Raw genomic sequence first — 15,685 nt, 5'->3', positions numbered from 1 at the left:
GTAACACCTTTCTACTGCCGCAGAGTCACAGTAACAGAGCACATAAGAAACTAGCCAAGAGTCAGCTCTTGTCACATGCTGCTCCTGGTGTGACCCGTGAGATGCAGATGGTCCCAAACTGTCTCCACTGCATTCATACAAACAGCAATTTAGCTTCACAAGGATATTCATGCAAATTCAGGAGAACAATTTAAGAGGCACAAGGAAATCACTGCACCTTCCCTAAAGTGTTTTCCTTGTGAAGGCAACTGCCTCATTCTATTCTTATTTACTGTTACATTATTTTTCAGCCAATAAAAGTGGAATGTGTCAAAACAGCTGACAGCACCAAAGAGCAAGAGACAGATGAAACTGCAGATACAAGCCGGGGCTATACATCACTGTGGGTACGAAGCAGGATTTCAAGCACTTGTTTCAGACATCCCTGAAAGTAATGGCTTATGAACCACATCCTGGGCTTTTTAATCATCACAGATATACTGCCTTCAACAGGAGCGCACTGCTAAATATACGTGTACTGATGCCCAACATGATACTCTAAAACAAGTGTATCGGGCTCAGATCTATGTCAAAATAAAAAACGCATTAAGGGTGTACATGGAACTGTACTTGTACCAATGAAAAATGTAGCTCATTAAATTGCTAGATTTAATGACAAGATTGTTAACATTGCAGAGATATCTGCAAAATCCTTTGGATCATCCTGGATTATCTCTTCAGCTATTCCTTTTACATAATTTTTAATTTCCTTGGCTGTTAATCCTGTTACGGAGGAGGTTTTGAACATACACTTTAATTTTGCAAATTGATTTCCATGATAGCCCTTTTTCATTGTGTCCCTTCACCGTTCAAGCTCTGCAATAATATTATGTAATGGAGCCCACACATCACCCTTCCCTCTTTTATAAAACAGTCACATCACACCATGTACTTTTACAGGCACCTCAGAAAAATGATTTGCTGGTTCCAAAACCCACACACAATTCTTTTTTTTTCTTTTTTTTTTCCCCCAGAGATCCTGATTTGCTTTTTCAACATCAGTTATTTATTCCTGTAGCAGCCTGAAAAAATAGGCAACGTTAGTCACTGCTGTAAATCCTGAATAAGCGATGTTAACAATTACAGTTTACAAAACTGTTACTGCAGGAGACACCTCAAAGTTCATCAATGAAATAAAGTGTGCCTTAAAGTCTAGTGCTATTCCTATTAATCAAAGCTTTCCTACTTTACAGAAGCAGGCACACTTTGAGGGTATGTGTGTCTGGGGAGCTCAGCTTGCTGTAATTCCATAAACATTTGTCTTTCCTGCAGAGTCACGAAGGGACTCAATCAGGCATTATATGACCTGGAGTGAAAATGCTGGGGTGCAGCTCAGTGACTGAGGGACACACCTTCTACCTCACCAGATATGTGTCTTTGAAACTGGTCCCTTAAAACCCTGCATTTCATGTTTGGCCAGGAGAAAGAGGAAAGGCTGTGGTGATGCACAGACAAACTTCAATTCCTGTTCAAAAAACTTTTCTCCCTGTTTTTGACCTTTTGTTTTTAAATTCTCCATTATTTTGGAAGACAGAACACTACTGCATCCACAGTGCACCTAATGGCTTGAAAGGACAGAGTTTCTGGAAGAAACAGCTATCCCAGCTTTACTTGGTATCTGACCAAATTCTTTCTCTCAAGTATCATCTTTATCAACCATGCTTTGTTTTCACATTAGAATAAATTTTTCCTCTAGGTGGTCAGCATGAGATCCAGGTAAGTGTGGGATGGTAATTCTGGCATTTAATTGTTTAAAACTGACTTTATGCCAATGATAAACAAACCTCAAAGGACACATTCCAGTCAAAGGCAATGTTTGTGTAGATTTCAGGACTCCATCTCTCTCCAACAGGCTGCTACCCACCCTTTCCACAATCAGCATAGGAACTCACTAATGTTCCCATTTTGTTTCCATATTTTCCTTGCTGTGAACCGAAGAGGTTCATGGGAAGCTTTAGAAAAATCTTCCATAAGAGATTATGCAATGAAAGACATTTCCTCTGCTCAGACAGACTTGATCTCCAAACACTATGAAAAATTTTGCAAATAATTGTAACTATATGAGCCAACTCTCATCTAAGCTGTCAGAAAATATTGGGAAGAATTTGCAAAGGACTAAGGGCATTTGGAAGCATGTCAGAAGGATTAAATAAGGAAAAAGAATTGTGTGGGTCTTTGAAGGAGATGGCACAGAGAAGAAAAGAATGGAGAGGAGAAGACAGCATAAATAATGTTTCAAAGCTGGAAGTGTCATAATCAGGTCAAAAGGGAAAAAAAGATGGCTTTAGCAATCTGTGGGTTTATAGCTTGAATGGAGATCAGAGAGTGTGTGTTATCACAGAAAAGGAAGGATGTAAAGGGTTCTGGAGAAGGAGATGTAAAATTGTTTCAGTCCAAGTTTTCTCACTGTAGAGCTCAAAACCTCTGTGTCCAAGCCTTACTTGAGAGCATCACCATCAAAATACAAGCAGCATTCATAACCATTTCTGCTTCTCCTTTTATCCAATCCCACATTTCACAGTTTAATAAGTCACCATGGTGGATGAAAAGCCTTTCTTTGACCACATTTAGGCTGTTGGGCTATTTACACAGCAGGTGCAAAAAAAAAGCTGCCCTTGAGTTTCCATTCTCCACTAGCCTTGCCAGCAAAGGAAATCTGCACCAGTTTAGGAAAAGCTCACATTTTATGTGGCTGTGGGTAGAAAAGAAGGAGACAAACAGGTAGCAACAACCCTCTCTCTCTCTTAGTTTGGGGTTCATTCCAGCTGCATTATTTACACTTAGGCTTTGGGTTTTGGCATTTTTCCTTTAATTTTACATCTCTATTAACTCACACATATTATGACAAGACAATAAGGTTAGGCGTACAAAGTCAGCTATTCAAATCCAAAATTCAGGATGTCTTCAAAAATCAGTATCAGGGCACATAGAATTGAAGCAGTGTGCTACAGAGCCACCTTGATATAAAATCACTCTGAGTAAAAGGTACCCCTGTGTCTCTATCCTGTATGAATCAAGAAATGTGGTTGGATAATGGCCTTTGCAAGTGTTTTCTGGCATCAGAGAAACAAATGTATGCCCTTGTCCTCTGGTCCTCTGGGTACAGGGTGTTCAACATCCTCAGGTCTCAGCCACTCCCTCTATCACCATTTTCCTGGTCTTTCATTTTCTCTTCCTGCCCAGGCACCTCACCCTTCTCTGCCCTGCTCCAATTCCCTTACTTTTATTATGGGAAACTGCTCTCCCACCTCTGCTGAAACAAAGAATGTATTAAAAGGAAAAGGCCTCTTTTAGAGTCAGCCCAGGAGATCCAGTCCAGTCCCATGTTGTTCAGAAAAATTTGATATTGTTCAAGTTAGATCATCAGGGAAAATAAAATTAAACTGAAACATACTTATTGAAATTCACTCAGCAAAAATTAGCTCTTTCAGAGCCCCTCTGGTCAAGAGTAAACCCCACTCATGGCCTCTGACCACAGATGAATGTGATGATAGGTGATCCTTTTTCTTTTTTTTTTTAAGAAAAGGGAAGTATGAACTCTGTTTGTTCAGCATGTCCACAGTCCCACTTCTGGGAGCCAACATAGTCATACCAATATATCACTGTCACTGCTTGATAAACAGCCCCAGATTTATGACAGGCACAGGACCCTAAAATAAACATATAACAAACTGTTCTGAGACCAGTAGAAGAAGCAAAGCCTGATTTATTAGAGATGAGTTATGGCTGAATTTGCTAAAAAACTAAGCTCTGACCATTCCTTTTCCCTTGACTGAAACAGCCAAAACACTTATTTCAAAAGTGGTCTGCCTAGTGCAATTGAAGATGTGCTCATGTTAGTTTGTCCCTTACTGCTCCCTCCCCTTTTTTTTCCTAGTCAACTTTTCAACATCAAACCTGTTAGAAAATTGTGTATCTATGCCCTCTATCTCCATTTCAAACTCAGCAAAACAGCTTGAAAGTCACTGGAGAAATTATACATATATGTGTATTCTCTTCACACAGACATTAGTTGAAACAATAAATCTTAGATCTGTGCAGGAAACAGATATTTTCATAGTTTTCCAAGTACTGATACAATTTTTCTCTTATTAAACATGTCTATAATATCCAATTATTCTATAGATCATACAGGTCTGTAGGTCATTTTTAGATGACAGAAATTCAAAATTCAAATTATGATATGAGTGACCTGCAATAACCTAGTGAGAAACAACTGTTTAGAGAGGAATGAGTCAAAGCCAGTCTGTGGTGCCTCTGACTGCTGATCCATGCTCAAGCAGCAAAGGCACACACACTGTGCTGTGGGGCACCTATGCCAGAAGCTTCTGGGTCAATCCACTAAAGATCTTTCAACTTGGCCTTTCTTTCTTAAATGGCTTAGTGAGGATATCCAATACAAAAATATCCTGGTATATTTGATTTGATTTCTCTGTATTATAGGAGGAATGATGGTGCCTTCCCATCAGTACAGTTTACACTACAGGGAAGAAATGATTGCAAAACTCAATGACAGTGAAGACAAGGACCTAATGTGAAGTATCAGTGACAAAAATTAGTGGGGAAATATGTAAGGGGAAAATTAGGAACTGATAAGACAGAGGGAATAACCCCAAACCTCTGAATAACCTACAGCAATTTACACACCCTTGAGAAATGCAAAGTTTTTTGAATTAATGTGGTTATGTAGAATACATATTTTTATTCCACCAGCCCATGTGAATACAGATTTCAGCCTTAGGAAGAGTATGTTCCTTCAGGGCACTCTGAAATACCTGTTCTGTTTATTCTATCCTTCCCTTTCCTATCCTACCAATTCCTATTCTTCTTACATCACACTTATCATTGCATCTTGTCACAATCTTTCAGCTGAATGTTACATAATATTACTCAAAACTGTTACATACAGTATTCCAAATGTTTCAGTAATTGTTTTATTCTTGAGACAATCTTTTACTAAAAATAAAAAAAAGCATATTCATATTACACTAATTTATATATTTTAAAAATCCAGATATTTTCACAAAATACAAAGTGAATCCTTTTGTTCCTAAAACTAAAATGGGATTTAATTAGACAGAAGGTAGCTCGTGGTGCTGGGGCTAGTAGAGTTAGCATCCCTACAGCCATTCCCACGGCCAGAAAATGCCAGCTGGTGGCTTTTGGTGATTTTTGTAGATCAGACACCAACAAATAATTTTGAACCTTTTGACTCCCTTTTGAAAATTACACACTGAGCCTAATTTGAGTGTCCTTTTTCTTCTTGATTTCATGAAGATCTGGGTGTAAGCTGCATATCTGAAACTCTCTGTGGTCCTAAGCTCAAGTGACTGTAGGTTAAATATTGGAATTGTTTGGGTTTTTATAAAAGGTGTCAGAAAGATGCTCTCTCCAGAATCAAAATGACACTGGGTACTTTCACTCTAAGACACTCCTGGGGACAAATGCCATCCACTTAAACTTCAATATTTGCTGTTGTTTTTGAATTTCACAGTAGTGTAGCTCCTGATCCACGTGCATTTGACCTGCAAGTCCTAATGATGCACAGCACAAAGTGGTGTGACCTTGTAGAGTAAACCTTGGGGTCCCAGTGTTACAACAACAGAACAAAAAGATAGCTATGAAACTAAATAAAGTGCTCAAAGTTAAAATTTCTCTTTTAAGATCAATGAAAATATTTTATTTGAAGAAGTTATGGCCCATTTCTGTTAATAATGAGGCTGCTGCCAGACAACCTGAGATATGTCCCCCCAGGCAATGGTACAGAATTAAAACCAAGTAAAAGAGACTACAATATATTAATTAATCATTGGACTTCCAGCTTCTCATTAACAGTCTCCACTGAAGTTTCAGTAATTCCTAAGCATTCCATAATAAAATAGAACCCACTTCAGGGATTCAAGCAACAACAGATTAATTCAGCAAACTTCTGAACCTAGTGTGGGGATTGAGTTCTAATCCTAAATCTAAGGAGGATTAAGGAGGAAAATACGATGAACACAGAAAGGCCAAGACAAAACCAACCAGCCAACCAAAAAACAATGAGGCAAGACAAGGCAAATTTTCTATTATATTAAATTTAAATATGTTAAATATTCTATTCTTTTTTCTCACAAAAACTAGAGGAGTTGGATTGCCCGATGCTATTAAGAGATTTTTCAAAACAATACGAATGCTACCATCTACAAATTAAAGATTTGGAAATTTTGCTGGAGTTTTTTTTAATGGATTTTTTTTGTTTGTTTTTTTTTGTTGGTGGTTGTTTGGATTGGGGTTTTTTTTCTCATTTTGACTTAATACATATAAAGTAAAGGGTTTAGTTAGTGAAGAACAAAAACCATTAAATTTGCTGAGACATTCTGAATACTCCATGTCTCTAGTCAGATGCTAGGAAGCCTGGGGTCAATTATTCTGCACCTTGTGGTGGACAAAGATTTCTGTTGAGTTGTGTCAAGGCTGAAGTGTGAACTTATTAGACTTGCTACCCCTTTTTAGAGACAAGAAGATCTACAAGGGGAGCAGTGGACAAGCAGAGGAGGATCTGGCTAAGAACAAATCCTTTCATATGTGCATTCTGTGGCACAGTGTCACTTAGTCATGAGGAAGTGATGCAGGTCAAGGAGTCCTTTCTGGGAACCACATAAATAGAGTTTACTAAGAAATTTTACAGAACATTCAACTCCTGTGAATTTTCCTTAAATGTCCTGTATTCCTTGAAAGAAGAAAAAAAAAACAGAAAACCACTTTTCTTTTCCCAAGAGTTTCACTTTTCATCTTCAGCATGGTGTTACAAGTTCATGAGGATAAAAAAGGCAGTAAAAGCAGTAAGTCAGTCCAGCCTATTCTAATAAACAATGTTACTCTTGCAGTCACCCTCTGGCTAAATGGTGCCCCACTTCAAATACTAGCATTATGAGTTGCCAAGAAAAAAAAAAGTAATTCTAAAATTTTTAACATAAAATAAAGAAAATGTCTACTCAATATATGTAAGAATGCCATAGTCTGGTAACTTTGAATTAAGTTTGCCATAATTTAGAGGGCTATAGAAAAATGTACTTCAGGACAGGCTGAGTTTTTCCTTAACAAAAGTTACAGCCATTTTTTTTTTCTAAATTAAGCCAGGATAACTCTAGAAGGGATCTGCATCAGTTACTCTACTGATAAAATATTCTCCATCTAAGGCAGTGAAGAGCTAAGGAAATCACAAAGCTCTCAAAGAATCACAAAGAAAAAACACAGTAACTGTATTAGAGTGGTCCCCTCACCAGCACAATTTAAGTTCACACTTTACTTCTCTGTATTTTGGTCTCAGTGCCAGGGACTTACTCAATACAAGGAAGTATGAAGACGAACAATGGCTCTTTTCACCTTTACAGAAGTCACCTCCACAACTGCAGTGAGCAGATATTCTGCACCATGCAATGACAGCAAGGAAGGATTGAGTTTTAAGTTTAATTCTACTGTGCCACAAAGAAGTTGAAAAACTTTCTACAGAAAGTGAGGAATTTCTCAGCATGGATGAAACGGGCTTATGTCAGCTTATATTTGATATCTGTTCTTATTTTTGCCCATATACAGAAAGATATTTTTAATCATATTGCTTTGAGTTTGAAAAGAAAATCAAGCTAGGAACAGTATAGGAATATTTAAAAGATTATCTGGACTAACTACCTGAAGTGGAGCATTATTGCATTACTGTACAATATACTCTTCAAAGCGATGGTGTCATAAGCAATAATCACTGCCTGAATCTGTGGAGCAAAAGGAAGAAATTAGGCTTGATTAATATATATTTTTGACTAAGTAATTCAACAGAACAAGACATGAAAAGGGAAAAGATCTTAGTACTGTGTTAACAAGTTCACAAAAATGCAGGGAGGGTAACATCTGTGAGCCAGATAAAGTAGGAGGCAGAGAAATAACAAATGAGACAGATGCTGTCAGAGATGGAGACTCACCTGGAGGATAAATTATTCTGTCTAACCATCTTTAGTTCAGGGACCTACAGCTCTCCCATGGGCTCTGACTTTTTTTAGTTGGTTTAGAATATTCCATTTTTCTGGGGTTGCAGCACTGTGAACATACTATAACTCATTTATATTGAGGATAATTTGATTTGGTTTTTTGTTAAATTTGTTTTGTGTCAAATGAAAACTCCAGGGATATTAGCTGCATTAATTCACACAATTACCAGCAATTTTTTACCAGTTGAATGTCATTTTGTCAACTCGGTAAAGATCAGTAAGACTAAAATAAAAAGAAAGCATGATTTTCAGACACATCTGTTAACTCTGGGGGCTTTCTCACCCTCCTCAATACAGATGATGAACTACAAGCAAATGGGGCTCATTGGTTTCTTCCTGGTAATCCCATTGCACAAACTTATTTTACATCACCTTTGGGATGAGAGACAACCAAATACACAAGAAAATATTCCTCTAAACTTGGTATTCCTATGATGAGAAATGTTTAGAAGTTCAAGATATCTTCCACATTGGAAACACAAAGAAGAATATGCAGCTAAGGTTGGGCCACTGTATTCAGAATACTAATTTATAGGTATTTTGTATTAAAAGGACATAATCCACAATTTTTTAGTTTTCCTTTTATCAGTGAATCTCTGTGAAAATCCAGAAGATTGCTCCCATGGTGACTTTGAACCACAAGTACGCTGACCTTTAAAAATCAACACCACTTTGTGGTTCCATTCTTATCTTTCCTCTCACTGACAACCACGACAAAATTGTTGGCAGACTGTCAATATCTCAGACCACGGATTGCCAGTGAGTCACCAACTGTTCAGATACCTCGTTATTCACAGTCCAGTTTCCTCCTCAAGCCTCAAGGGACCACTGGAGTGGGAAGTGTGGGAAGTGCAAGATGTTAGTTGTGATTCTGGATCTGGCACCTTGATAGAAAAGCTGTTCTGCCTTGAGTCCTAAGGCAGGAGCAGCTGTATATCCAAGTGGCATTGAGTTTCATAGGGGGGTTTTGCATAAAAAATGCCTGTGCTGCTTTGGGGCCCCATGCTCTGGAAGACTTTGCAGGGTACATTTTTTTAAAATTAGTTTCCCCCAAATAGCAACAGTAAAGAGAGGAACAGAAAACATTTTGTGTTGCAGTCCCCACGATGAGGCCACATCCTTTCCCCAGGAGTGGCAATGCTGCTGCAGTCCCACCAGGATGAGCAAAAGGAAGGGAAAGGCAGAGATTGCAGTGGAACAGAGCAGGGCTGCAGGACCCCAGGAGGTGCTGGGCTGCAACAGCTGGGGATGGAGGAATGAGACAGGCTTGGCAGGCTGTGTCTAGAGCAAGGGGAAGAAGGGGAGAATGTGGGAATTTGGTTGGTGAGATGTTTGGCACGTGGTCACACTTTTCAGAGAAAAGTGTTCTTTGGTTAGAGAAAAGAGGGGATAGAAAGAGATATTTTTCCAATACCAGCAAGAAGCTAGGTCTTGAGGCAATATAAATCAAAATATAAATGTAGCTGCTGACCATGACAACCTAATACAAATTCTCACCTCTCTTCCTAACCTGTTTTGCTAGTATTATGTCCAGCTTCTGCTCCAACCATGGCATGTTATTACAATGAACTTTGTAGCTTCTTTGGTTTCCTATGGAGATCTAGTAATCTGGTTGGGGTTATTTTTTCTTTTTTCTCCATTATCAAATAAAGACCAGCAGTAGGTACTTGTGTACAGCTGACAAAAAGGTCTTCCCATGTTTTTGCTTTTGACATGTTTAAATGAATGTAAGCAGTTACCACCATTGAGAGGAACTATAGAGAGCATTCACTAGGACAAAATAAGCAAAACTCTTGTTGAAAATCCACCCTGGTGATTTTTGTATTACATATTTGTGTCCTTATAGTATTTAAACTAATTTTTTTGTGATATTTTATAGAGGCATGCTTATAATCACACATAATTACCTGAGTAAGAAAAGAAATACTGAGTTCCTAAAGAAAGACAATAGAATTTTCAGATACTGGTTTCAAAGCACAGCAAATGGTGTCAGAAAGCCCCCACACTTCAAAGTTTCTGACTCAAGCCCAACCACTGCAGCTCAGGTCCGTGTGAAATCATCTGCTGAGGTCAGAAAAAGCAGCCCACTGCCTGTGTGACACTGTCTGAAATAGCAAACCCTGCTTCTAATTACAGAGCTGCTTCCAGGTCTGCTTGGGTTCCTGGTGCTTTCAGTGCCTCAGTCAGAGCTATTTGGTGTTTTCTCTGGTTGCAGTCCTCATGCACCCCTTCAGACTGAGAGACATAAACACATGGATGGGGCAACTCTTCAAAGCAGTATTGATCAAGAGTGCCTTTCTAATGGCTCCAGGTGGACTTTGGAGCAGGCCTTGGTGCTAGTGCCTATTATCTGAGCACAATAAAGCTTCATGGAATTGGAACCTAGCCATACAAAAGCTGTGAGCCATCCTAGGAGCTGGCTACTGTATTGATTCCACAGATTAGAAGGTCTGTTCCTTTGTGTTTCTCAGAGGGAGGCATCAAAGCTCTGTGGCATATTAAACATTGTCCATTAAGTATGATATGACAGAAAACTACCACCTGCTTCTACTTAAACCTCTAAAAATTGGTATCTTAAGCACAGAAAAGCCCTAAGTGCTGAAGCACATCACTGTCTTGGGTGCTCAAAACAGTGAGGTGGAAGAGACTAAAAAAGGATCTACCTGTTTAAGTCAGAAATGGCTGGAGACAGGTAGAGACGTGCAAAAGACTTTGCAATTAAACTGATATGTAAAAAAAACTCATTCAGAGCCTTTAGAGAAACAAGTTCCTGATTTACAATGAGCTCCTGGCCTCCTTGAGGAAGGTGCTGATAAACCGTGACTGGGCTTTTCACCACCCTGAGCTGTGTGACTCATGTGGTTTCCTCCACCATGACAATTCCTCTTTAACACCCTCACTGCTGTTTCTGGTTCCTGTGATCTCTAGGGGATGTATAAACTCAGTTTTGGGGCTGTTTCTTCTATGGTGTGGACCTCCCTCACCCCTGGTGAAGCTCTGCAGGGCTGTTTCACCAAGGGCAGATGATGACTGTAGGATCCCAAGCCTAGAGCAATGAGGGAGAAGGAAGGGATAGAAAAGCTTCAACTTGAGTTAGTTGTCTTGAAAGACATAACTGCAGTTACCTTCTTTCAAGATTACTAGGCTCAATTTTCTTTTCTTTAAGTGTCTGATCTGAGGCTCTTTTCCCTGTTCCTCCAGCAAATTTGAGACTATTTATGTTTCTATTAATCTTCTATTAAGACATTTTTCATCTTTTGTTTTATGATCTCACATTGGCTTTCCTTTGATAAAACATCTATGTTAAGGCATTTCTCTGTGATATTTGGATATAACAGACTTTGAAATAAATTAGTCCTTGATTAGCCCCTGCCTCTTTCTCCTCTCTCTGTCTTTCCTTAAACTTATCTCAAAATTTCAGTGAAAAAAACATTTCAACTTAAAACTTGGATTCTTGAGATTAAAACGTGCAGTGAGACTCACTACTTTTTACCTGAAATTGGTAGACAGCAGGTAGCATTTAGTGCATTTCCTTTTCTTCAAAATTGCTATCTCTTATTTTTTCCTGCTGTTGTTCTGTACTTTTGCCATATCTGTATTGAAGAAAACATTAGAAAAAAAGGCAAAAGGAGGATAAAATGGATTTTTTTGCCTCTCTGGTGTCATTCCCTTCCCCTGTTGATTTCTGTGAAATGATCAAAGCCATCTACCAAGATAGCAAGAAAAGGTTTAAAATGTGTTTGTCCTCTGGTTTCCTGCTGCTCTGCCTGTGCCTCTTTTTCCCTTTGCCATTTACAGCATTGGTAGCTTCATTAGCAAGGGACTACAACAACCAAACCTGCCCTGATTCTCCAGGGACGGTCCCCATCTTCAATCACTTATTTAGCTGCTGCTGTACATTCAAACCAGCCCCTTTTCCAGCTGGTTTGACCTGGCCAAACAAACAAGAGCAGCCCTGACCTGAGAGCATGTCCTGATTGAGGGGATCCCTCCTGGGTGAACACAGCCTCACCTGGCACAGAGCCTCCCCAGCCATGCCAGGGAGGAAACTGCAGCTCCTGATGCCCTGCCCTGGCCATTTAGAACTGCTTCTAAGTCATCTCTTGGACCTGAGGATCATGCACCTTAGCCAAAAGTGGTCTCCAACCCAGTCAAATAGAAGCAGAAGAAACAGATAGTCCAGGTTTGAAAGTGTATGCACCTCACTCTTCACACCCTCCTCTTCCTTCTCACCTCCCAGGAACTGAGAGTTTTGTCACTGCTGACAGGGTCAGATCATCACATCACACTTACCCCAAGGAATTGTAAAATGTCTTGCTTTTCTGCATAGAAACATGGATTCAGATGCACTCCCAAAACACTGAAGGGAAACATGCAAAGATAAGTCAGCTCAACAGAGAAACCATGAGAATAATCATTCTCAGCCAGTGAAGGAAGCTGACAAACAACTCATTAGTGACCTCTAGAAGTTCAGATAATCAGTGGTAAAGCATGCTCTGCCACCAAAACACATAGCTCTCCAGGGGATTTTCATGAGATCAAGATGATGCTGAAAACAGAAGCACTTCCCAACAGCTTGTTTAGGACCAAGGAGATACCAGTTCCTTTGGGAATCTGAAGAAATACATAACTAGCTTATTGTATAAAGAATATAAGTACTGTAAAAGGTGGTATCATGTTTTTTGCAGGGACCTTCTATACAGATTCAGTGAATCACAGGAAATCTGATCTTTCAAAAAAAAACAACAAAACAAAACCAACTCAACAAAAAAACCAAACCAACCGAACCAATAGTTCCCCTGTGTACAGCAAAGAAAATATCATATATTATTAAAATCAGTTAGTTATTGGAAATTATTTTTTTTTTAGCTGAGACCAGAAAAAAAAAATCAAGCAACAGCAACAACAACAACAAAAAAAAAGAAACTAGAAAGAAAGCTACCATCTACGGTCTTGGTACATTTAAATGTTTCCTTGATTTTATAAACAAGGTTGCACTGACAGGTACAATACCAATGTCCATCCTGTGTGCCTTTGAAAACAGCCATCAAGGAAGGCTAAAACCAACATTATTTCCAGTCTAAAAATAAGCTCTGAAAGCACTGTACTCCATGTGTCTCTCAGTCATACTTTGTTTCTTTTGCCCTGCTCTGGCAGAAATGGGCTCTCAAACCAGCTGATAACACTGATCACCTTGCAGGGAGAGATAAAAGGAGTCTCTTTTTGAGAAGACTGAGAACTCCTCTCTTGTCTGTCTTACCACCTGGAAAACACTTGCAGCTCTGGACACTGATTTCTGAACCCAGGAGTGTAAAGGTGGCCCTGCTGCAATCACTACATGCTTCGCCATGGGCAGAAAGTACAAATGAGTTCAGCATCCTCATTTCTGAAGAAAAATTGCTAAATCTTTTTTTTTTTTTTCTATTAGCACATGTAAATAGACCAGATAAGCCAGTTCTGCTTAACAAGCGGGTCTTGACTAAAATATCACTAAAATTAAGGAGCCTCTAGAACACTCTGCTTGACCAATACTGATGCTCTGATTTGCAGAAGACAGGTGAAATTGTGAGCTTGATCCTCTTTATTTCAATGCAGTGTTCAACAGATATCTACAAACCTTATGCTACCATCAAAAATTTCTTCATAGCAGGGCAGCTGGCAAACAAATCTCTGAAATGACTGTTCAGATAGACTCAGAAATAATGGAATTCAGGCCCATTCTGGACAGCCTTATGTGTCCAGAGCAGAGGGACAGAATCTCCTCCCTCTACCTGCTGGTCACACTTCTCTTGGTGCAGCCCAGGACACAGTTTGGTTTCTGGGCTTCAAATGCACATGGACAGCCCATATCCAACCTCTCACCCACCATCACCCCCAAGTCCTGCCAGGCAGGGCTGCTCTCAATTTGTTCATCCCCCAGCCTGGATTGATCCTGAGGGTGCCCTGACCCAGGTGCAGCCCCTCGCACTTCATCTTATTAAACCTCATGAGACTCCCATGGGACCAGTTCTTGAGACTGTCCAGGTCCCAAGGCATCCTGTACTTCAGGTGTGGCAACCACACCACTCAGCTTGATGTCATCTGCAAACCTGCTGAGGGTGCCCTGATCCCTTTGTCTCTGTCATTAATGAAGATATTAAATGGTCCTGGTCCCAGTACAGACCCCTGAGGGGTACCACTTCCTGGCTTAGGTGTGTTCCCCCTTGGAAGGTGTGATGGTCAGACCCCAGTGAGCTGCCTTGTAGGGGTGACTGAGCTGGTAACAGTGTCTGTCCCCTCTAACTTAGTGACTGCCCTGGGGGAAAGCTGGGGAATGGAGGAGACTCCTGCTCCACGTTGGTCAGCTGGACAAGCGCTAGAGCTTCCTTCCTGCATGGGCTTGGCAACAGCAGTCCCATTCCTTTTCACATTCCCAGAAGGTCAAAGTCAATCAATTCAGACCTTCTCAAACCTATTTCAGTTTTACTTCTGACAATTCTACTGAGGCCACCTTTGGAGAACAATCGTGAAGAGCAGTGAGTTGATAATTTTGCTGTGGTGGCTGTTCCTCAGTGCTGCTACAAACCTTCCTAAATCATGCTGCTCAGAACATGTGGAAATTATGTGCAGTCTTCCAGGAAGCTTTCATTTGCTATTCACTTCCAGCATCAGGAAAGCCTTCCTCAGCTTTCCATTTTAAACATCAAATCAAATTAAGCCTGCAGATTATTGTTTTCCTATGAAAAACAAATGAATAATTAATTGTCATGGGATTTCTCTGTGTAGTTACAATCCATGAGGAATTAGCTGGAGTCCTTGAGACTGAAAACAATTAATGAACACAGGATGTGCAGCCTCTGCGTGAGCATTTTGGGTTATTCCACATCATATTCTGCCAATAATCCCACTGTTGCTGAAGCACACATCCAAAGCTCAGAAGTTATGGCACGTGTGATGATGACACATTTACAATAATGCCCCAGATGTGATCACCTCTAATTTCAATGGAACACTGGCAGCAATACACACCCAGCATGTATTACAGGGGCTGTAAGAGAGTCATTAGGGTGGGATGCAAATATCTGAAATGAACAATGGACAAAATTTGGCAAGTGCTAATAGAACCATAAAAATATTTGAATAACAAGGAAGATGCTTACTGCACCTTACAATGGAAGGGTTTAAAATTATTCAGAGCCAGAAAATGAAGCTCTGTGTGTTGTTCAGGAAACACAGCAGTGTTACCACCACTGTATTGCAGCCCAGCCTCTCTCAGCCACACTCTCACTGCCCATGCAGGTGTCCCAATATCATGACTCTTCACTGCCCTATTAATTTATAAAGGGTATCTTGGGATAGACCCAGTATAAACCTGAGAAACAGAAAGAATGGGATTAGTTTACAGCTAACTATTATGTCTCCAACCCTGGCCTTTCTTCCTGCAGACTCTCCACTATTTTCTAGCATAGACTCTTTTACAAAAACTCATGGTCTGGAAGCAGCTTGTTTTAATATGAGAAATCTTTTGTGGCTTGTAAGTAACCTTGCTCTAAGGACATCCCCTTTTTATCTGGAAAGTGCATGGCCACATTGGGCTTATTCCAATTCCTAGAGAACATATGCATTGATAACACTTACGCAGA

At 39.9% G+C, this 15,685-nt stretch overlaps 1 long non-coding RNA gene across 7 annotated transcripts in view; it reads right to left on the bottom strand.

Annotated features, from left to right (window-relative positions):
• LOC135445204 (uncharacterized) overlaps positions 1 to 15,685 on the bottom strand; it is a 305,400-nt gene that overhangs the window by 101,276 nt on the left and 188,439 nt on the right. Inside the window, exon 10 of one of the 7 annotated variants that reach the window (XR_010439484.1) lies at positions 7,708 to 7,790. The exons of the other annotated variants lie outside the window; for them this stretch is intronic. This is a non-coding gene — a long non-coding RNA (uncharacterized LOC135445204). Of the gene's footprint in view, positions 1 to 7,707; positions 7,791 to 15,685 lie in introns of those variants that run through there. 7 annotated transcript variants of the gene reach the window in all.

This window comes from Zonotrichia leucophrys, chromosome 1 (assembly GCF_028769735.1).
Source record: "Zonotrichia leucophrys gambelii isolate GWCS_2022_RI chromosome 1, RI_Zleu_2.0, whole genome shotgun sequence".
Lineage (NCBI taxonomy): Eukaryota > Metazoa > Chordata > Aves > Passeriformes > Passerellidae > Zonotrichia > Zonotrichia leucophrys.
This window is presented reverse-complemented; position numbering and strand designations above follow the sequence as displayed.